Source organism: Cygnus olor, chromosome 20 (genome assembly GCF_009769625.2).
Source record: "Cygnus olor isolate bCygOlo1 chromosome 20, bCygOlo1.pri.v2, whole genome shotgun sequence".
NCBI classification, from domain to species: Eukaryota; Metazoa; Chordata; class Aves; order Anseriformes; family Anatidae; genus Cygnus; species Cygnus olor.
This window is the reverse complement of record NC_049188.1, coordinates 3,002,316-3,027,256: the sequence shown is the minus strand read 5'-3', so window position 1 is coordinate 3,027,256 and position 24,941 is coordinate 3,002,316. Positions and strand designations below refer to the sequence as shown.

Sequence of the window (24,941 nt, the reverse complement as noted above, 5' to 3'; positions counted from 1 at the left end):
TTTGATTGAGGTGTGCAGAATTCAGTTTCAAAGGTCATGCATGAACAGAAACATAGTGAGGGCAAATGCCAGGAGGGACTCAGTGGTCCTGAGAACACTCCAGGAATGTTAAACTGCAACATCATACACTAACGTAAAGATACCAGGAGTTAAACTCTCTCTACAAAGAACAGAAATTAACTGTCATTTTGCTCTCTGTTCACTTATTTACAGCTAGATTATTCATTATTTTTTAGAACAGAATGAGAAACATTCTTCCATCCAACATGAATGCGATTTAAAAAATATTTTCCCCATTTAATTTGGGATGAAAAATTCAGCTTGATTTTTTTCAGTGAAACTGTTCATTTTGTCTTATCTTTTTCAATTTAGACTTCCATTTACATGTTTCAAAGAGAGTTTATAAAAGAAATTGTTCAAAGCAGATGTTTCAACAATGTCAAAACCTTTCCTGTAAAAATGATTTAAAAAGACAGAATGTGATAGGATAGTCTCAGAACAAGCCCTCTCCTGCAAACATGTTTGATTTTAATGAATTATCGTTTTACAACAGAGACATTTCAATAAGAAATTCTTGATTAATTCCTCCCAATAACCTCTCAAGAAAGAACATCCTTTTACTATCTATGAGCCTGGAATTACTGAGCAAGTATGCTGAAGGGTGCTAGAGACAGGTATGTGCTCAAAGCCACCTGGGTACTTCTCCTTCATGACACACTCTGGTAGCCTCAGAGGGAGCACAGAGAAAATACTACCCTCCAAACGACAACAGAACAATGCAGTTCACATGCCCTTGACAAATCAGGACAGAACAAAGAATGTTGTATTTCACTTGTCACTCTAATATCTTTTTGCACGCTCTTCAATGAGGAATACAAGAAGAGTACATCGAGTGGCTTTAACCACTGTGCATTATCTTGTTCTGAACCTGTATTGATGATATACATAAAATGTATTAAACTTATTCTTTAGAGCATGGCTGTATGTTCTCTACCCCAGGATGTGAGTTAGGAGCATGTTCTCCATCTTGAGATTCCACTCTTCATTGGAGTGCACTGCCATTACAACACTGAGCCGCCATGAACAAGATAGCATCAATTACATTTCCACGATGAAAAGTTTACACTAGAGCTGAGGTAACAACACATCATGCTGTCGACTTTCCATGGTTATGCCAATGACTTGGAAAACTGTAAATTTTTGTGCAAGAGGATAAGACAGATTTCCTAACTGCAGCCTCCAAGTGTCAGTGCTGCAGTTTACTTTCTTCCCTCCCCACACCTGCAACTTTCAAACCCACAAAAAAAAAATGCTGCAACCTGCACCCAAATACAGGACTCACTGCTCACTCCTGCATATACCTTTCTTCTCCAAGCAGGTGGACAGAAGTCTCCACATGGCTTAAACTTTCTTTCAGTATGGGCTTGCTGACTTTCATCATTTTTCATTATGCAGCAGCAAAGTATAGCAAAACCTTCACAGAATACAGATGCCATTAATATAAAAATAGAAGGGAAAGAAAAAGATCTTGGTGACAACTATATGATTATGAAATTCCAGAACTTTGCCAGATGAACATTAATATAGTTCCAGAGGGTCACGTCCACAGTATTTTGTTGAACAGAAGTTTGTACAGTCAGATGACAATGTGTTGCACACATTTAAAACATTCACCTATGTATTTTTAAGCCAAAAAGTATCATTAAGGATACCTGTCAAACCTTCTCTCTGTAACCTTTATTCATCTCTCGAAGACTTTCACCTTACAAACAAGATTCTCTTCTGCTCTACAACTGAGAAGAGACAAGTGATTACATACTGTACTCTGCTGTGTTACTGCTCATCAAAGAGACAAAGGAAGAAGGCACACATGGGGCCTCAGATGGACAGATGAGACCCAGAAGGCCACAAGCATCAGGGATGTACCTGCTTCCATGATCCACTTACATTTTGTCTTAGAAAACACGTTAAGAACTCAATATGAAGAATGGCATATGCCTACTCATATCAAATGTAGAAGCCTATTATTTCTTAGGGTCAGGCCTTGAAGACAATATAATTTCCATAAGGAAACAATGGCAAACCATTTATTTAATTTATTCATCCACAGTAAAATAAATGACTGTTTCTGACACCTCTGTTAGACTGGAACTGGTCAGGAACTGGTCTGGAATAAAGGGAATGAATTTTACTGTTGAGAAGACTGGGCGGGGGCGGAGTCTGGGGGGTGACACGTGATGGGGACACAGACAAGCTCCACAGTTAATTGGAAAGCTGAAGACCAAACACTCTTGCTGCAGAAAGCACATACCTCACACATACTCCTATCAACAGGAAAGCAATGTTGACTACAATCAGTGCTCACAGGGAAATATTCTGCTCACTGAACAGCCAGCCAGGTCATTTCCCTGGCTCTGCATCCAATTTCAGCTGGTTGCAGAGGGTATATTATCTTTATAAGTGATGTCCATAAGACCTGTGTAAATGCAGTATCTGGTTTTAAAACAACCCTCTGTCATGATAATATCATCTAACAAACATCAAAACAAATGCACATCCCACCAACTAACCCTCAAGAGAGCTGCGTTTACAAGGAAATACAGAGCTCTGCCATTAGATTTATGTTGCTGGCTACATCTACTGGATCCTATCAAGGCCAAGTTGTAATCTTCCTCACAGAGGTTCCCCCTCCCTTGCAGGGCAGAACTCCCTTGGTTTCACTGGGACCAATATTTGGCTCTGGGAGCACAAACTACAAAGCAGCAGCCAGGCCACACTGCTGCAGCTCATACAGCAAACAGCAGAAAAGGAAATGAAGAAGCTAGTACTGCCAGTACTTTCCAGGGGGAATGAAAAGGTCAGCGTTTCACAGCTATGTCCTGCATATAGACACGTATGTATACATTTGCAAGATAGTTGTTCTTTCCTCCTGCTGTGCTATATGTTGTTCTGTATACACAGCTCTCCGCTTTCTGATCGCAAGCCTTGAGGAATTACTACTGGAACAACTGTCCTGGACATGAGCATGATTGACGTGGCTGTATTCTGTTTAATCACACTCAGACACAAAAGTTTCACATCTAGAAGAACAAAAAAAAAAAAAGCTGAGTTCAGGCATAAGGAGCTGATTTGGACCACTACCACCTTCCCCCTGTCCTAGCGCCAGCACACTACTAGTGCCTAAGCCTGACGGTGCACAGGCTTGTTTCTGACACCTTCTGGAAGAAAAGCAATAGTTAAATAGGCATGAAGGCCCCTACTGTATGTCACTGACATTTTTATAGTACTGGAATCAGGTGGGCTTTTGCTGTTTCATCTATATTCCCTTGTTTGTTTTGTAATAACCAGGCTAAATAACCAGGCTATTTTTAAAAACAGTTATCTGTCCTGGATATTTGGCTTTGAATGCAGTACATGAATTAACTTTCAAACGTGCATATTTAACAGCCTGCAATTATTGCAGTCATCTCTCCCTACAGACCCATTTAAACAAATAGCTCCTCTTTGTGTACGGTAAGCTTCCCTGAAACCAGCAAACCCGACAACACAGGCACGGAGTCTAATCGCAGGGTCTTGTGCAGGGAGCAGACAGGAGGCACAGGCAGAGACGTGCACAGGGCTTCAGGACTTGGCACTGCACGGGTTCTCCGTCCGCTGCTGTGGTTCAGCAGAAGGTTCTGGCCTAGAAGAGGTACAAACAACAGAGATGATGCCCAAAACTGTGACAGTCATCTGTGAGCATCTACCAGAGCCCGTAAGCGTGTGCTTACTGTTAACCCCTTCTTAAAGTCTGCCTGATATCAAAGGGACTTAGCATGTGCTTGAAGGCTCTGTTGAGCGCACGAACTGAAGCACATGCTTAAAAGTGGTCAGATGTACTGCAGTCTCTATAAATTGAAAAGTTATTTTTGAAGGCAGCAATGAAAGACAACAAATATCTTCCAGAAGGCTTAGCAGAATACCCTTAAAAACAAGATTCATGGGGTCAGTGCAACTCACCATAAACCCAGGATTTACTGGGATCATATTTCGTTAGAAATCAGCCTGTATGCACTGGAAAGGAAACAAGGCAAAGGAGTTTGTAGAGCTTTAAGAATAGTTTCTGGTATCTAATAGGAAAATATTTCTCAATTGTATTCTTCATTACAGCTTTGGCTTTTTATTTTGTTTACAGTTCAGTTTAGCATTTTCCCCACTCTGAGTTTTTTTTTTCTACATGTCTTTTTCCTAATTCAATGCAAGTTCCTTAAAGATGGAGAGTATTTGTTACATACATAACCCAGCTGGATTTTCAAATTCAGTTTTGCAGGATTTCAAGAAAGAAATAAATTGATTTATTTAAAGAACTGGTGGGATACTGAATGTACGAGGGCCTTTCTATACCTAGGGGAAACAGAGCTCCATAGCTACTACAAAGGAACTATTTCACAATACCCCTTTCAGTGCAGTTCAGTTGCCCAGCGCAGCTCCAGACGTATCTCTGCAAAATAAAAGTCACTTTAATTTTAGATTAAGGAGTGAAAGAGGGATAGCTATGCTAGCACAGTTAAATCTGCATCAGCTAAGCCACAAAGAATTTTCCCTGGCATAAAAGTATGCCCGTTTTTGTAACTTCACTTTTTAAGGGAAATGGCCACTAAATCAATGTTAGGAGAGCAGGAATGTATTTTGCAGTCTCTCTTCCACACTGACTCCATTGCATGGACCTATCGGGATTGAGAAATGAGGGTTAGGCAAAACAGTAACCATAATATTTTCCAGAGCGTTAAGGAAATTTGGGATTCTCAGTTTCATTTGAGTGTATTAGTAATTCTTAGAAACGAAACTTTGTATGACAGTGCAGAAGTGAACATTCTTTTTTAATGAGATTTTCATCCTTTGATCTCATTGGTTTCTGTTCTCATTTGGAAACCCCAAATATCTTTATAGCAGATGTTCAAGATGATACATTAAAAAATTGAATAAATTAAAAGTTAAAGATAGCAATAATTACAAGTACTCACAGAAACTACCCCTCACTGTTTCCCATCATGTAGGAGCTATGCTAGTTGTATTTGTTCTGAAGGTGTTGGCTTGGTTTTCAGAATGTATCATATAAATCTGAGCATGTGTCAGCTTCAGTGGGTTTCCAAGTCTGGCTAGCTAAGAAAATGTAGCATGTCAATAGGCCACACACGGACAACACAACAGGAGGTTTGCACCTAGTCTGACGTAGCCAATTTACTCTGAAAGGTGTTTTTGCCCCCCCCCCCATCCCCCCCCTTTTGTGCCTTTTCCATTCAGCATTTGCTATGAAAGGAAATCACTAAACTTTCTGCTGAGAAAAGCTCACCTGACCCTTTCCTCTCACCTTCCCACTCCCAAGTAGTGCCCATTAATTGTCCTATTCAGCAATTCCCTGCCCTTTACAATGGAGAAAACATCTATTATCCAAGCAGTTTTCAGCGACCTTGGCCTCACCGTGGTTGTTCAGGAGGCCTCCAGAAGACAGATGACTCTGACTGCATGGTGTGAACTCGGGCACTGCAGCAAACACCCTCTCTCAACCACCACCGAGTCATTCGTCTTCTACCCAGCACCCATGGGTGACCTTGAATTTGCCAGAGTGCTGTTGGCTTTGGAGACAAAAGTGATGACTTCTTTTCTTTACTGCTCTCTATACCATTTGGCAGACAATGATTTATCTGTCATATTAGTGTTTCCCTTTGTTCCCCAAGTAAACTCAGGGACAATAAGCAGAACCATGAAGCAAAACGATATAATCATATTATTTTTAAAAGCAGGTCTGCCATTCTCATTGCTCTGCAAAGATGATTCACAGCACCTCTTTATCAGTACTCATGTATACTTGGTCTTTGTTTTTCCACCCCTCATCATGCAATAGAAGCATTTCCAGAATTTCAAAATAGGCAATGAAGTCTCCTCTAAGGCAGTTAGCTACTTCCCATGCAGTTCTCATCAACATATACTCCAATTAACATATTACCATATTTTTAAAGGGGCAGAATCTGTGCCGTACTATCTCAGCTTCTAGACACAAATAGCATAGCCATATTCCCTGATGTTTCATTTGTTTAATTTAAAAACAGAAAATGGACATTTGTTCTCACTTGGACAAATTGCAGCAGAACCTCAGATACACGGTCTCTTTGTGAGAGGAAGTCTGACATACGGATGGAAGTGTATTCAGCTCAGGGACTATCCCAGGGGTATTAGCCTGACGTTATGGCTGTCTGTACACACCCATCAGAGCTCCAGCACAGTTCCAGAAGCCTGACTTAAAAAAATATATATATATTTTTTGGCCATCTGCAAAGCTGTCTTACACTGGCAGCTCTTGGCTCAGGATAACTGCCCACACTTCTACTTAGTCCTCTAAGACGTGGTTTGGAGACAACGTGGAGGAAGCTGGGAAGAACTAAGAACGTTTGGTATCCTTGTATCGGTGTTATATGGTACTGCAAGCTGTTCAATGGCCAGTCTCAGGCACAGTGACCCTGAACTAGCACAGGTTCCCATGCCTCTGCCAAGTGACACCCCTATTGACAGACCAACAGCAATTGCCTGTAGTAAAAAGAACAGGCTACATAACCAACAACTGCTGACCTACCTTTTTGTGTGTGTGTGTGTGTGTGTGTGTGTGACAAGCTTACAAATAACATCAGCAGATTGTTTTTTTTTAAATGTTCATAGGCCTCATTGATACTTAATATTTTGTTACACTGAACTCAGGTCTTGCAGCCTCCATTGAGTTTAATTGGATATCATGTAGTAGACTGAACTAAAAAGAAAAATAAAGAATTAATGTGTCTTGTAATATGCCAGGGTGAGAGTACAGATTTCTTATTGACTTTCCTGTATTTTGAAAGATAAAGGGCAGAGGACTGTGTGTGTCCCCCATTGCACTGCTCCGTGTTTAACCATGGGCCACCCTGGCACCCTCCTTCTGGTGGTTCAGAAACGGTAACAGCAAAGCATACACAGGAGCTTCCCAGCCCAAACCTGCTATTCCTGGCTGTGCAAAGCAGAACTTTATTGGGAAACTGTCCAGCTGTCCTCCACTTGGCCAAGTGCTCTCTGGTTCTGAAAAAAATGTACTTTAACAAGCCAAATACTTAGACAACCACATCTCTGCATAAATATCTCTGCACATCTCTGCATTATATAAAGCTGTATTGTTTTCAGCATACAAACTGGGTCATGACAGGTCTAAGCATAATATAGAATAAGGCTCAATATTTTACCTTTAGCATTTTGTACAAGGAACTGCACTGAGGAGTCAAGAGAAGCATCATGTTCCCAAGGCTCTCCTTCTGCAAAAGGGTATTACAAGAAAGCAGCACTCAATTTTCTCTGTAAGACTCAGCTGCCCCTTCAAACGCTCAAGGCTGAAAGCTGTGGCAGCTTCCATCTCCTTATCTTCTAGTGCTTCCTGCTCCTTATCAGGTGCTTACAGACAGCAATAGGATGATAGAGAAGCTGCTGCTAATGCTGCATCAGAAAGCAAAAGGCAGCACATATGTGTACAAACACACAACTCAGTCAAGCCAAGCTCCAGTTCCCCACCTGCTTTTACGAGGCCAACAAATCAAGAACCAGTTGAAATTACACTTGCCTAAACCTTCAGCATTTAAATTGCTCTCCTGCCAGAATACACACACAGGAAATTTGATTAACTCCCACTCCAAAAAGGGCAACACAGCCCTTCAATACCTTTTCACTTAATAATGAAAAGGATGGGCTGCAAAAATACCTCAAACAATATTCAACTCCTAGATAGTGCTTCACTTGCTCTAATTTGTATAACATGCCTGTCAAAAAAGAGCTCATACATCATGTAGGAAGAAATAAACGTTGACACAGTGTTCATTATATGAATACAATCTGCACGTGCAACATCAACCACATTGAACCTGTTGCCACTTAAAATCTCAAAGCAACATGCAGAGTCAACTATATTTAAACTCCAACTCTGAAAGGGAAATAAATAAGCTTCCAAAACACACATTGTGTGCATGGAACTCCACATAGATCTCATAGTCCTGGATATCAATGGATTGCAGGAAAAAAATTCTTTTTATCTTTTTTCCTGAAATCTGTAGTACAAGGACTATGCTGTATGGGCTGTCGGCACACTACCAGATATAACTCAAGTCAGGCTTTTTCCTTACAGGATGGCTAAGTCACCCTTCAGTCATTTAAATCAAGTTAATCGGGAACAGAAACATCAGATGTCCAAGCACTGTGGATCGATAGATGCTGTCAGGACAACTTACAGATAGGAAGCAGTTACTGAACAGCCAGCCACTCATGTGTTGCAAAAAATGTACATTTTTTAAACCCTCAGAGATGACTAATTAGGAAAAACAAGTACAAAAAAAAAAAAAGAAAAAAAGACCTATCTGCACAAAGAAAGGAGTGTGCAAAGAATAGTTTCATACAGACAGTTCTTTATTGAGAACATGAGTTTTCTGTTGAGGTGAAGTGGAATCTAGATCAAGATCTACCCCCACACAGCAGTGAGCCATCTATTCCCACTTCAGCTGAGTCATCAGAAGGCTTCAAAACTCTATAACCTTCCATCTAATCCACACATGAGTTAGAAGGAAAACGTTATTAGAGTTTAGTTACAGCCTTCCATGGAGGACTGCTACCAAGTCCATGAAGGCTTGACCTCCAGATTAGTTTTGCCTTAGTAGAGGAACACGTTATTCAAACTCTTCAACCTGTTAATGTCACATACGTTTCAGCAGCTCTCTCTTTCCACAGTGGCTCTGAGGTACTTCTTGCTCAGTTAATACATTTACTAACCTGTTCCTCCCCCCCCAGATCTTTTTTTTATTTAAAGGAAGAATTCTCTAAGTGCCTTTGAGATGTTTTGTCCCTGTTCTCAGAGAAAAGGGGACAAGGATAATGAAAAGTATTCTACTTTAGTCTTCCGTCTTGAGTGCAGACATTTGATGTGGATGCAAATGTTCTTGGCTAACTTGCATGAAAAAGATAAGCATGAGTTTTCTCCATATTGCAAAGTTCCCATTGGAAGTTTATCCCAATCCTTGCACATTTGCCAATCAAGCAATCCGTCAATCGCTACCATACTGCCGTGGTAGGAAGGAGGAGGCTGTGGACTGGTTTTCTAGCACACTGACAACCAACCTGACTATATGCAAGGATTATTTGTGTTAACCATTATTCAGATTTTACTTCTAACACGCAAGAATCATGATTCATTAAACCTACCTAGGCAGATTTATGCATTTCTTGTGTGTCATGTAAACCAGCCTAGAGAGGCCCCCCTGAACTTCCTGCAGGAATGTGCTGTTTGGGTGACAGAACAGTTTGTAGGGATTGAACCTGAGTAATCTCTTTACCTTCAGATCAATGAAACTCCTGACAAAGTAACGTAGAGTTCAAGGGATCTGGAAAATATCCAAATCTGAGCCATAATCTTTCTTAACTGAGTGGAAAAAAAAGTTGGATATTGCTCCACATCCAATCTGATCTCATGTGATGACTGCCACGGCAGTCTCTGATGCCATTTTGATCTGAAGTACGTGCATAATCTGGTGGGTGCCGGGAAAATTGTTTTCTAGTGGCACTGCTTGACTTGGGCAGTCTGCTGAACCAAGGCGCCGTGTATGAGTTACTGCTCCTCTGGAGGTACACCTGGTTCCCAGTACTTCGGGTCTGCTTCAACCAGAGCCTCGGGTAAGTTCAGATGAAAACTCCCATGGCAAGTTATCTTGCCACAGCTTGTTCAGACATTAAGAAATTGAGAGCAGAAGATAAAAACCAATTGCCTCTCTGCCCAGGCACTGATGATTTGTTAAGTCCCTATAGCTTACAGCTAGATTTTGTTTGGCACTAACAAAAAGGAGAGGAGCTCTGTAATGATTAGTGTTGAGCAAAAGCCACCTCAGAATTTTAAAAAAGCACTGATGTGGGTTCAGGAAACAGCCACTAGGATTAACTATGAGATCATCATAATAAAATTGCTTTACCTTAGGAAAAATTAAGCTTTAGATCTAGGACTTAAATCCTACAAATTCTTGGTACCCACATGGAAGCCTTTTGCTATAAATGTAGTTAAGAAATTAAATTTTTCCCAGAGGATCATAAATCAACTATTAAAAATAATCAGTCACAGAGGGCATCTCATTAAGAATTAAGTTGAGATAGATTTCAATTAGTCTCATTCCTAACTAACAGAACAATAGCCCTTCTGGGGCAGACAGGCATATCTGAAGTTTTCTTTGGTTTCCTTTTTCAGATCTTGAAGAACTTGACAAAAACATCCATCCTGAGAAGAAATGATCCAACTCATAAAACATACTAGTGCATTCTTAAAAAAACAAACAAACAAAAAAAAAACACACACAAAAAAACAACAAAACAACCAAAAAAAAAACAAGGGAAAAAAAGTTTGTAAGGCTGAGGTAGAGCTGGGCAATACAAATCAGCCAATATTTTCAGTAGAGGTTTTATATCAACCTGTATGAGAACGTGTATGACTAGCTTGGTACCCTGACACAGACAGCCTGGGAAACATAGGAAGAGGGGAAACCTCACTGCTCATCTGCAGCAACTTGCCAGCCTCCGTGGAGCTGCAGATCAAGGGGCTTCCTGAACTAACAATGATTCCTTGTATTCAATTATTCTTGATAAGCTTGTTCAACTGTTTTTTGAAGCTACATTGAGTATTTTGCTGTCCACAACGTTCTGGCTGCATGCTGTAAGGTTTATTAAGTTCGACTTAAATTCAGAGCAGGACTTGCACTGTTGAGGAACAATTCCTGTATGAATTGGTTTGTAAAGTTGTTTTTCAGTTCTTCCTGAAATCTAGTGAAGATTTTCTCTCTGCCTGAAGATGATGCAGTGATATTTGTCATTGGTTCCAGATCCAAACCTGGCAGAGAAACTCCATAATGGGGTCGGGGAGGGTGGGGAGATGAGGTCAAGTGGGCACTAATGAAGAAAAACGGTGGGTCAAAGGTAGACACAAATACACCTGAAGCTCAATTTAAACTGCCAGTCTCACTTAAGTCCCTTCCTGCCATCAATCATCTTTTTTTAGTCCTCCCTACAGTCTTCCTGAGGAGGTCACACCAATCCCAGCCAGTGACAAAGAACAGCTAAATTCCAGCCTCAAGCCTCCAATTCGCTTCTGTTCCCCAGCCAGGAACAAAATTCAGAAAGTGTTTGTAATCTACTATTATTACTATTATTTTTATAATTATGGGACTCATTCAAGACATTTTTAGTATCTTTTAGATGCAGATTACCATAATGAGACAGCAATTGCCTAAGCACTACCTGTAGCAAATTAATTGTCATTTTACCTGGAAGGATTATTTTCAGAATAATCAGTGTACACTATTTTTTTGTAAGCAAGCTAAAAAGCAAATTCATCAAATACAAACAGTATTATCTAGTAAATTTGCACTAATGTGCATGATGCTTTCTTCAGCCTAAATTTCTACTTTTGCTATGCTTTAAGAGAAGGCAGAGATGTAACACAGTATTCAACATGCATTACTTTTTCCACTGTGCTTGACTCACAGACAATGTGAACGCATGTTAGCTTCCAGCTAGGAAACATGTTATTTCCTTTTAAACTATAAAAGGTGCTTGCTCTTAGTTCTACAGATCTTTCAACAACAAAGATCACAACCACTGTGTTACCGATGAGTGGTGCAGCAGGAGAGGATGCTCTGTTGCAGTCAGATAAGGGCCAGGTGAATCAAAAGCGAAGGTTACTAACCTAGACTTTTTAAGGAAGCCTGCTTAATGTCAGATATTGCAATTTACAAGCTTCTGTGATAACACCTTCGCAAGAGCTAGGTAGTCCTTTAATTTATTAGGAAACATGCTGGCCTTTTGGATGAGATACAAAGCCAGAGGCTATTAAAAAGACTATTCATTATAGGATTATTCACATTAGCAGCATTTCCTCTCCTAGTTTTGGTGACAGTGGTCACAGTATTGACTCTAGGTCTGGTACAAGTTCGATGACTTCTATTAGCAAGCATGTATTTCACATTAATATGAATCATGAACTCCTGCTAGTGAGCTAAAACAGAAAGTAGCAGAACAAATGGCTGTAAACAACTGCTTGACCAGAGATCCCAATCTCTCTGTAGCATTCTAGAGCAACAAGAGGAGCTTTGGCACATAGACAAAGCTCGATTTAGCAACAAGTCCTGCAGTTTTGGTTCCTTAAACTGTCTGATAAGGCAGCCCACATTAGGGTTTCATGTTTTTAAAGGTCTGACTCAAGAACTCCCCTGGGTTGGGCATCTAATTATCAAATGATTTGAACAACTGACTTAAAGAGAAATGCTCAAGTCTCTCATTTACACCTGACAAAGATTCCTGAAATCTCTGATGGTTGCAGTTAGCGGTGTCAATCTGTGTCTAGGATCCAAGTAGTTGGGTTAGCTAGTGTTTTCTACAGGGAATACAATTAAATCACCTCTCTAGCTTTGGCTCACTTAGTAAATTCTTTGCACACAGTAAGTCTATAAGTCTTCTTGCTGCTCACCTTAGAAATCATTATCACTAGTCTTCTAACACATTGCTGCTCCAATCCACCTGCACTCACTTGCAATGTTTGAGCTGAGCTGTTCCTATGTATTTCTGTGCTAGGCTTAAGCACACTTCTAAAATGTGCATTTGTAATGCATCAGATTGTCACAAACTGTCAGCGTAGCAGAACATCACTGCAAGTTACTCTAATTGCTTATTTACGATCTTTTTGATGGCAGCATTTATAGCTATCTAATTTGCCAGGTAAGCCGCTTTGGCAGCTTCGACTCTGAAAGAAGAGAACTGATGAGTGAAGCCTCAAGGCAAGATTCAGACACTGTGAGTAGCGAAGAAGCTGTAGAGCTACATCTGATACCCTGACTAGGTGTAATACGTGGGCAGTGTAAAGAGGGAGGATGGTACAGCCACCAAGGCAACGGAGAAGAGTTAATGCCTTCTTCACGTCTTGGTCCAAGAACCTCAGCACTTCCATGCCTTGATTTGTTCATATACCTTCATGTATATACACACACACTCCTAAATACATATTTTATCACATAGTTTAACCTTTTACAACTGCCCTGAGTGCCCTGGAAGGGAGAAAGCCTCACATACAAATGTCAATCTCTGCTCTCTAACAACTGCTGCTCCTGAAAAATGCAGACAGGTAGATAAACTGATTTTTGTAAGGAGGTCATACATTTGTGACCATACACTGTGTCCCTTGTTAGCCTAGGCAATGTCACATTATACTATGAAACTCTGAATTATTTTGGAGAAGCTGTTTTAGGACAAGAAAACACTGTACAATCATAAACAATGAAGATAATACAGTCATCCTATTAGGTATCAACAGAATACAGACAAAACCCTTTACTGTTGTATATACTCAGTTCTACAGTGCGAGGGGATACACAATACAGGGATATAACACCATTGATCTGGTAAGGGAAGATCTTATGTGTCATTTCTTTAAGCATATGTTAGTGTCCAAAGGGAAAAGGAACAGCAAATTGGACTACTAATTTTAAGTACAAAACATGCATATGCTACATGGAGCTTAAACCTGTGACACCAACTAGCTTTGAATTTAGTGGTTTTGCTTTTAAGAAACTAATAGTGACAAATGCGACAGTTTTCCACTGGATATTATTGAAAGAGGAACAAATTACAAGCTAAACCAGACTTTATTTGCTTCCAACCTCTTTCCCCATCTTTATGAAACAACAATAAAAGAGCTGAATTAATTCAGAATTCATGTTTTAAAAATATCCTGATAAGATTTTTCCTTATACTTCTTTGCAAATCTTTCATTTTGAACTACACCAGTTTTTAAGCAAAAAAAAAAAAAAGGCAGAACTTACATACATTAATACAAATTAAAACTAGCATTGTATTTACCTTCATGTCGCAGAGCATCCTATAAACAGCACAGTGGCAAAGCTAGGAGATTGAAAAGCATTTATGCCTTCAGAATGAGAATTTCACTTGTTCAGGCTCACACTCCTTCAATTTACAAAGGAAACATTTACCTGAAGTAAACACCTCAAACATCTGAAGTCATCTCTGAATTTTAAAATAGTTATCAGGCCATGGGAAAGGATTTCCAAGGCAGGAGAACCAGGTGTCCATAACATCATAAATAACCCACCCCTGCAGCCACACCCCACACACATTCATATCTGTAAATAACAGGCTGTATGCTAATTAACATCTATGCATTCCTTGCTGGCATTGTTTCAGCCTAAACAAGTGAATTCCTTCAGGGTGATTAGGATGCAATTTTCTATTTAAAACATACAGAACACATGCACATGCAACTTCAACATCCCATACACCCTGTAACAGCAAGCTTTACCTGCAGCTCAGAGAACTGCACCAGACGAACACTGTTTTAGGTGACTCAAGTCAGCATCTGCAGGGCAGCCGAAAACACAGCCATGGATTTAAGAGTCATGATACTGAATTTGCAAGCCTCTCCTTCATCCCCCATACAGACATACATTCACTGTCAAAGAAATTTGGCCCAAGTGCAGTATAGTTCACTGCATCTGCTGAACATACATACTGAAAGCTGCCTGCTGGGAGACACTTCACTGATATGCTTGCTCCTTGTTTATTCTGATCAAAAGAGTATTTTGCTATAAATTAGTTCTGTGTTTTACAGAGTTAAGAAAATAATTTTTCTTTCCTTTGAAGGCTACTTGCTTGAAAGATCAGGCAAGATTTCACCAGGTCATGAAGATGCCTTCCAGTGCAAAGAAAAGCTTTTAATTTTTGCTCATGGAGTTTTTTCCTTGTATGCAAGCACATATTTTAGCAGATGCATTGATTTGTGAAGTGGTAAGTACCATTTGCCTATAATTAAAGACTGTCCACATAGATTAACGTGCATGAATATGGAACACACAAAATAGATCGCAGTGAGAAATGAAGAAAAATGCCTGACCTCTTGGCAGAGCAAACAACTCACTTTCCCCAATTTCTCTGATGACACACTGTTTGCTTGGAACATACCAGTAGCACACATTGCAATTAAATACAAGATATTTTAATCAGCAAAATCATTAACAGCAGAGGCCATCTCCCATGCCCTGGGTTGTGAATGGTAGGTTTTCATTTACTAAATGAAGATGGTCTCACTGAGACAGAGATCGCATTTTGAGAGGCATGCTCTGGGGCACCTGTGTTATCAGTTAGCTTCTCTTGCCAAATACAGCTGAAATCAAGGTCAAAAAAGCAAACATCTGTTTCCCTCTTGGAGAACAACTTGACCTCTCCCACCTGTGAGTTTTGATCAGTCTGAGTGAGCTGACCTCTGGTCTTCAACAGTTTGTTTGAACAAGGCTGAAGAGCTAGGAAGTAATCATCTCCCCTTGAAAAGACTGCAACGTCGAGGCAGAGAGAGGTGAAGCCACTTAAGAAGTTACCCCTCTGTGCTTCAGCATTCCGAGTGAAGGGATTGCACCGAAGTCCGTCTGTCAGCGGGCGGCACAGCCAGTAGCATGAAGCAGAATCTCCGGCTCCCAGTTTTATTCTCATCTCCATGCTTGCAATAATACCTTACACCATCAGCAGGCCTGTGCGAAGGTAGCCAAACGAGGGGCAGTGCCACACACACTTCAGCGAGACGTGAAGAGGAAGAGCTTAGCAGGATACACCAAACAAGACAGGAAAAGAGATGAGAAGGCAATAAGGGGAATACCAACACTACCCTAAATATTTTTAAAGATCACCTGTGTTCAGAAAAATAAAACTTATGTATAGAAAGCGGCAGGCAAGAGATGCTATGCAGCATACTGATCACCTGGATAAGAAATGCAATACTCTTTTTTCATTGACACAATTCTCCTGAAATAACAAAGCTGCGAGCCGTGGGGCTGAGTGCCCACTGCCTGAAATCTTTCCTCCCTTTTGCAGTCTTGGCAAAACTCACATAAGGCCGCTTCTTTCAGGTCTTCCTTAAAGGCTCTGTGCTACTTTGCTCATATCTACTGCACATAGACACTGGAATAACAGGTGTGAAGGCCTCTATCTCACCTATTAATTTCTTACCCTTAATGGTAGCACTAAATCAGCTACCTCTCTCAATTTTCAGGTTGAAAAATTTCTAAAGTTACACGAGGTTACAGCCCCAAACATACAGCAACCTCTGGGATTTAACATTCTGTTTCTTTCCCCTACTCTATCTGCGGAGAAGTCATGCATATGATGTACACCACTGCACAGAGATGTGTTTAACCTCAAGATCTTGAGTTACAGAGGTAAAGGTGTACCTCTAACCATCAACGTATAACTGTCTCCTCATCACAAGCTTCTCTCCCCTCTGGCTTCCTCCTGTTTGAGTACCCTGTGGAGCAAGCCGAGGGGATGCATTTGCAGCTCCAGGTTCTTCTCTCACTAATACGTGCTCACCCAACTACTGCCTCAGCACAGTAGTTTGCAGAGCTGCTCCTGAGAAGACAAATGCCGTCAAAAACACGGGTGCTCAGCAACATTGCTCTTCTGGAGCACAGAGTTACTTTGAGGAGAAACGCTGCTCTTCAATTCTTTAAAGGGAACAGGGCAAGAACCTCAAAGTTGTAATACTTAGAAGATTTACAGTTTTCCTCCTTAAGAAAACAGATGCAAACCCAAAGTATCACAAATACACCCTGCTGCTGACATCATTTTCTAAGGCAAGATAACCTGTCTGACTGACAGATCCACAGCCACATCCCTGGCTTTGATTATGAAGGCTGTATTCTCAAGGGCAAGCCATTTGCTCAGCTGCTGTTAGGCTACAGCTGATAATTCAAGCGCATTCAGAATGTAACATTTGCTGAGTTCACCTCTGTGCTTTTCATGACGCTGAGATACGATGCTTTTCCATTCATCAGGTTTGTCAGCTTCTTTGGGCACGGGCAGAGGCTGGGAGACTTATCTCTGCTCTAAGTAGAGAAGCCAAGATCCACACTGCAGTGCACGCAGCCAATTTCCCTTTCTAGTTATCTGTGCAGAAAACGTACCACCAGAAGCGCACTGCCGTGATGAGCTCCTACAGACTGCCTTACTTGAAAGCAGCCTGCCACCTTCTTTACACAAGACACCTGAAAACATATTCCCAGGCAAAAGATACATTACTGTGAGCATACACTTACTCTGAGTAGGATGGTCCTTTTGTCTATTAAAAACAATAGAAGGTATCCAGCAACCAGAAATTGGCTGAGGGTTTGACTCACATAGGTAGCACAGTTCACTGCTGCCTGCAGAGACAAATGTTAAAATGATCAGACCTAAACAGCATCCATGAAAGCCAGCTCATCCTCAGTGGAAACAGACAAGCCCAAGTGATATAGATATATTTTTTCAAATGAGTGTTGTCAAGCAAATTCTTTACAAACCAGTTTTTATTAGGTATGTTTGCTTATATTATTTCAGGAGAATACAATAATATGAATACAGAGATAACCGTTAGCATATTTAAACAATTTACATTAGTGAGTAAATATTAGGTTGGGCTACATTTTTGATTAAGATGAACCAAGGCATTAAAACCCAAGCATTTGAAGTATTGGTCTGATTGATTTTGACTCTCAAAAGGAATTCTCAGATTCAAGAGACTGTTGACCGTTAGCAGGAAACAAGAAGGTCAGAGTAGAGCTGAGAAGCAACCTCTTTAGTCCCTTCTGTCCTTGATGAAATATAGATATGGCCTATCACAACAGGTATCTGTAGGAAACGTAGCTCCTTAAGAAAAAGGACAATCTCGAAGCTAAAAAATCCACACTTTCAGGTAACCCCCAAGCAGATCTGTTCTTGTAAAGTGCACCATGGCTTATGTCAGGGAACAGATTTGTTAACAACAACAATAACAAGAAAGTGCATGTCTGGTAAGTGGAAAGGAAAGAAAGTATTGGTTAAGTATGAGGAGAAGCAAAGGGAGAACCTGAAATGGTGGTAGCTGAAACACAGTATGTGGGAAAACAGTTTTTCATCATAACAACCAGACTTATGGCTCTGTGGGTTAATGTGTTGATTAGATTTCTGATTACCTAAGTTAAGATGGGTTGTATTACTGCACATCCGATAAACTTATCAGGGAAGCCCACAGCAGGCATTTAATTAAGCATCATTTTGTCTTAAACAACTGCAGAATTTGTGTAGACAGGATTCTCTACTGCATTGCACAGCTTCACACACATATCTCCAGTGACATCAAAGGGAGTTGAACTGAACTCAGAGTAGTGAAAGGGAGGCTTAGAGCCACTATTTTCATAATTTTGCACAATCACCTGCCCCTTCGCCTATAGCTCATACCTTTAAAACTTATCGAACTGATGAGAAAGGTCTTTGAAGGCCTTAGGTTCTCATTCAATTCAAGATCTTTATGCTATACTTTCTTTCAACAGAAATTTTGCCTGTGTGTGGCTGAACAACAACAAAAAAAGCAGATAAAGTACCACCAATGAATGTCCTCGCACCTTCTGGACCAGAACTTGGTCTGTTGGCTCCTTGGTTGCCCAGAGTTGATATAGTATGTGTTGCTGTCATTTCCCTCCCTATGTGACTAAAAAGTAGGAAGTGTGCACAACAAAACGGGGAAAAAAACCAAAGGTCAGCAAAGTGCTACTTGGAACAAAGTAAGTAAAAGCACAGGCTCTGAGTCTCCTGATGTGTCCTTATCACCTTTTTTAGATACCAGTAAACTGTGTTTCGTCGGGAGTACCAAATAATGTATTTTAAACTTATTTGCAAGCTTGCTGAGGATGGTATTTGAAGAATGAATCTGTTCAGCGTAAGGAAATTACAGTGGAGAAATTAGTTACAACATACTTGTAAATTGCTGACATTTTACAAAAACAAACAAACAGAAAACCATTGCAGACTTACTGGAATATTCTCCTTAAGAAAAAAAAAAAAGGGGTGAGTTATCAAACTCGGGATCACTATGAAAGTCTAAAGAAAGCTGCAATTAGAGATTTAGTGATGCAACACCCATATTAGCAGCTGACATGTTCAAAGTATTAATTAAGCCATTCAAAGCTTTTGTTAGAAAGGTATAAACATAACCATGCCTGTTTTACAGATAGGAAAAAAGGATCAAAAACATTAATCATTGTCATTACCTAACTTTACACTCATAAGCATGCAGCTCCAAGTTTTATTTTCATTCCTTTGGCTCATGCTTACCAGATGAGCTCCATTAAATTTATTCTGCATTCATGATTCCATCATCTCAATTCTGCGTGGATACAAAAGTAAATACATCAGTATCTTACAACCAGAAATATAAGAACTATTTTTATTTACACTCACACACACAGAGGACCGGCAGGACAGGGACATGGACAGACAGCAGGTAAGCTACCTAACTGTACAGTTAATACACAGAGCATGCTGTGGTATCTAAAGTGCAATAAAAAAAGAGTAATATCAAAATATAATATACAAGATTAAAAGCACATCAATGAGCAGGGAAGCCTGAAACCCATTTAACTAAATTCACAAGTTGGTCAAAAATACTTTCCTCATCTGTAAAAGGGACAGCTACACTCCTCTACTTCATCAGAGGGCCAAAAAGAGTGCAAAAGTAGAATTGTCATAGAAAACATATATGCAAGTAGAATACACTTAATGTATTTTCCCTGAATTCAACAGTCAGTCACTTGGTTTTTCTAAATGTAGTTGAAAGCACTCTCACTGTCCTGCCAGAAGTACATCAGATTTTCACTTGACTTCCTTTCCAAACAGCAGCAGGATGGAAGCTGTGAATTCCTATACACAAAACGAGACGCAATGAAAGCTTTCCTGAGAGTACACTGAAGTCAATGAGTTTACACAGAGAAACCAGTCACAGCAGGGTAAAAAGTAAGATGCAACTTCGTAACTGAACCTCCTTTAATACATGCTAGGTATATTTCCTTTTATAACTTGGAGGAGCTGCCATAAAAAGAAGCAGTTTAAGTAATCACAAAAGAAATAAAACTAGAATGAATGATGACACAGGTAAATCACATATTTAATTTGAAATTTAGTACTGGAACTGCCCGTACATATCTGAACCATCTAAGGGTGTGGAAAAGATTCTGTAAGAGCCATCACCCTATGAGAATGACTTTTTTTTTTTTAAGTACAGTTTTTGTTGCTCCCCTCTATCATATGCCTAAGTAAGTCCCAACTAAGCAACACCGCTCCTAAGAACAATTACAGCTGCTAGAAAATCTTCTAAAAAGCATTGTCTACACATACACACACAAAAAAAATTAAAAAAAAAAAATCCGTACTCTAGTGCTGGTCCTGCTGCAGCACTGAGCAATCATGAAATTCAACACCAGGGAAAAAGGAAAGTTCTTATGCGGCCAAAAGGTTCTTAGTATTATCATTCTTTATATACACGCACAAACTTTTTAATATATACACAGTGCAGCTGTTCTAACCTAGAAGTTAAACGTTTTAAAGAGGAAAAACACTCCTTTAAATAAAACAAGGAACTTGAAGAAGGCCCTATTTCAACAATTTTGTATTCCAGTCTAGAAGCACTGACATTATAGATTTAGACACATAGCAAGCACTTACATTCAGCCTCCTAAACCCAGATGTATCGATAAAGTTAAGTTAAAATCTTACAGGCACAAACGGAAGGCTAAGTTCTATCCTGATTCCTGATTTAGTCACTGATAAAAGAATTATATTTGTCAACATGTGGCACATCTGGAAGAGTTAGAGCCATGGACCGGATGGGGAGTAAATCAGGACAGAATTAGACCTCTTGAGCACACGGCTGTATGGCTGCCAGATGTGCTCTCTGTCAACAAACATAATCCCTTTCGAGTCATTGACTCCATCACCAGCAGAAGTGGCATTATTAGCCAATGCTGTGTATGCAGTTTCACTAATGTACTCCCTTGGTCTCAGGGATAAACATGTGCATAATCCTGCGCTGCACGACTCCCACACACTAAACAGGAGTCATGCAGATTGGTCAGACCACCCAAGCTGAAGGTCAAACAGTGCAACTTGTAAAATGTCCAGACTGCAAATCCCCTACTCATACTGGTAAGCAGTTTCCTTACTTCCAGTTCACTGAGTCAGTGAGTGGGTAACCACTTGCCAGAGGATTCATGGCAGGGCTTCAGAATAGCAGAGATACCTTTATCTTAAGAAACGTGAAGGGAATAGTTGAGACAGTAGTGATTGCCATAGGCTATGTGACAGGAAACCAGAGCAAAAGAGACAGAGAAGTCATAACTATAAATATCACAGTCATCTCACAGAACTGTCTCTGATGGATACCCCTGTCTCCAGGCTGCAGAAGATACTTGCAGAGCTTGTGTCACCTTCCATGTTCTGCGATTAGAGCAGCAATGATTCTTCTTTGGAAGACGATGACAGATCAGATGACCTTGCAATCTCTTTTCTAGTACATGGCTTGATATATGCTGCTTCTAATTTTCAATGGCTACATAATGCATAGGAAAAGAGCACTGAAGTTCCTCTACTCAACATGAATGAAAAGTAGAAAGCTGAAATCATAAATGAAGTTCAGAGTCCTCTACTGATAACCAAGCTAATCAATCAGCATTACATTTAAGCTATTGATGCCATCAGGACTATTCCTCCAGAAGAGTACCACCTCAGCCTGTCTAAAGATGACAAAATGTGACTCATGACCAAGTTATACAAGTATCACTTGCATTCCAAAACCAAAATATTACAATGCAAAAACCTTCTAACGAAGAAGCATGAGTTTAAAGCTTCTTGACTGGCCCTGCTACTTCTGTGGATGCATAGACTGAGACTGCCTTGCTAACTGATGAAGAATAAATAAATAAATAAAATCATAAGTAAGTGAATTAATGCTACCTGGAAATGACTTTTATGAGACATTAACAAATATTTTTAAAGGTGTATTATGCTAAAGTTAATGACAAACATTGTGAGATGGACCATCAAAACAAACCAAAACTTAGTGTGTTCAGTTGTCTGGCTTTGGAGATGGGAGATGTCTAAGTCTATAACATGACAACTACTCTTACACACATGAAGATGGCCTAGGTCCCACCAGAGATTACATAATGTCTTAGCTCATAAAAGGTCACCCCAGTACAACAGCCATGGGGTAAAGGTGAATTAGTCTCAAGCAGGTGAATTATGCTGATAGTTTTATTTAGTGGAATTTAATGGAAGAGTTTAACTTCAACAATGCTCTCAACAACAGAAGAGCAAGAACAACAGAAGAGCAAGCCTTACTGTTATAAGCCATTTGAGATTTCCTTACACATCAAATTTTTTAAAGTTCAATTCTAAACAAAGAATTTTTACAATTTCTCTTGATGAGAGAATTGTTCTTACTCCACGTGTGAAAATGTGTCGTATTCATTAAGAAATGCTACAAAACTTCCTAAAGCATGCCTTAAAATGGAGCTACACCCCTGACTCCTAAGTTGAATCTATAATGCATTATCGTTTCTGCACACTCTTCTGAAACAGTTGAACAGTTTAACTGGTTTACAGACAGCTAACTAGGGAGACAAACACACTGGGGTCTGGCCTACTCTGGATACACAGAGTGTCTTCTACTTTTAAAAAGACATATTTGTGGAGTTTCACAAGAACAGTGAAATATTACTGCCTGGTTTAGAACAAATTAGAAAGCTGCCGACCAACACAAGCAGCAATGATTTATACTGCTTTCCCACGGAAAGTTATTATTTTAATAGCTGGTATGAAATTTTCAGGACTATCTTTAAATTCTATAGGTTAAATACAGGTGTTTCACATGCAGATAAAGATCTACCCTGCTTTACATCTTCACTGGCCTATTGAGCTTTAGAACATTTTTTATTAGACAAATGACAACACCACTCTGCCATACATAAAAGAAATGCAAAGGGATTATTAGTCAGGGAAATCTTTAGCAAGCCAATACTTTCCTTGCTGCAGCTGTTTTCAGAATGGAAGTGATCATTACTCAGACTTGCCAGAATTCCTGAAGGGGTGGAAAGTCATTCACAGTTCAGCATTTTCTGCCTAGAGACTGCTGGAGTCATGATACACATGGAAAAATCAGCATATTACAAAGGTTACATAGGAGAAGAATTCTCAGCTGGACAAATAGGTAATTTTCATGGCACCTCCTTCCATATTACATAAGTGTTCCTAAAGTAACAGAACCTTTATATGATTTTTTTTTTGTGCTGCCTGAACAGTCACTATGCATTTTAACTTTAATATTGCATTTTATTGCAGAAAAATAAAATTAGTTCCTGTTGATAATGACAATAGCTATCTGGCAAGGAAAAATCCCTTCCAGGTCTGTGTAAATGGAAATAAGGATCATGCAATAGATGGGTATGTCTTTCCCTACACAATTAGATCAGATGATTGGTATGAGAAACAGCAGCACAGCAAGATAAAATGTATGCATAGAGAAATCACACTGGAGATCTGGAGTAACTTTGGACACTGCGCTCAGTTTTGCTTCTTCCTAGTACTTATCATGGAAAGGTGAAAAGGTTGGGGAAATACTAGAAAAATATCAGCCCTATATAGAATACTACCTCTGTGCACAACAGCAGCACTGCTGGCCATCATGAAAGGCACATATGACCTTCAGCCTTTAGCCTCTATAAAAACTGTCTAATTGATACTGAAGGATTTTTTTTTGGCAAACTCTAGGACTGAGACTAGTGCTTACTGTACAGTTTGAGTTATATTAGGGCTAGCAGCAGTCTTGTGTGAAAAAAACAAAAACCACAAAAACTTCATTGCACTAGGAACAACAGTGTTGTTGGCTTCATATGCTGCCTGCAATATCAGGTATTTAAAGAGAATCTTGAGTCTGAGAATTTTATACATAATCGGATTTCAAGCAACAAAATTAGAGAGAAAAAAAAGTAACAGTATTAGCCTCAGCTTATTTCTTCCTAATTTGCATCTAAGCAGCATCAAACAACAGAGCTGTTTATTTTAAAAAAAGCCTGTGCTATTTCATTGAATAAGATTACTAAAAGAAAATTAAAACCCCCTTGGGTTAGATGAATTCGGCCTGAAACTATCACAAATGAGCTTTACCCGTGAACCCGTGATTCAGGGACAGAACGTTTGCGATCACCAGCAGTGAGCTCAGCTTCCTCCATCTACAGCTCCCAGAGGCCCCCTGCTTCAAGCCAGGCCTACACACAGGCAGAGCAAAGCCGAGGGAATTTGTTTGCCTTGTGCATCTTACCGGAGTGCAGCTTTAATCTCCGAACGTTTGCAAACTCCTGGTTAATAACAACGGACCTTGTATCTTCTCCATCCCCTGACAGCCATTGTGTTTTATTGGGGTTATCAAAGCAGGATTACCTGGAGCTTATCAGCACAAAGCCACCTACACAACATTAAAAAACAAAAAACACAGATATTACTAGCATCATCTTGAACTAATAGCGATTTTTCCAACTAAGCATTCACATTTGTTTGCTTGCACTAAAAGCTGACTAACCTGCTGAAACAAGCCAATCCCACTATTCCAGCCTATGCTGCCCCACCTCTAACAGTACATAAGAAGATAACACAATTCTCCCCTTCAAATAACTTTCTGAAAGCACCAAAACCACTCATTTTATGGATTGGGGGAAAAAGTAAAGGCTTTAGCTGAGGGCGTTGCCTATTCCACCCCTTCCCGCCACTTCTCCTCAGAGAACCAGGCCGGGCCCCAACCCGACGCTAGGGGGCGCCATCTTGTCTTCTTTCCTCACCCCTTCCACAGGCCCTGAAGCACCACGGCGCCATCTTTTCCTTCCTCACGCCTGTCGTTTGCCCCATCCCGGGTCTGTGGTCCCATAACCAAGGCGGTGCCACCAGCAAAGACTCGTTGCTCTTGCCTGCCCTGAAGATATGCTAACGTGGAGCCAGGAAGATGAGTTTGTGGTGACTTACTGTTAAACTAT

General features: G+C 40.1%; 1 long non-coding RNA gene across 1 annotated transcript; it reads right to left on the bottom strand.

Annotated features, from left to right (window-relative positions):
* Positions 1-508: 508 nt before the first annotated feature.
* Positions 509-24,941, bottom strand: LOC121057840. The gene is made up of 9 exons (XR_005813973.1): positions 24,494-24,941; positions 24,236-24,379; positions 19,134-19,249; positions 17,166-17,270; positions 16,302-16,479; positions 14,975-15,671; positions 14,384-14,440; positions 1,713-3,682; positions 509-1,474 (listed from the first exon to the last, which is right to left on the bottom strand). It is a non-coding gene; the product is annotated as an uncharacterized LOC121057840 (long non-coding RNA).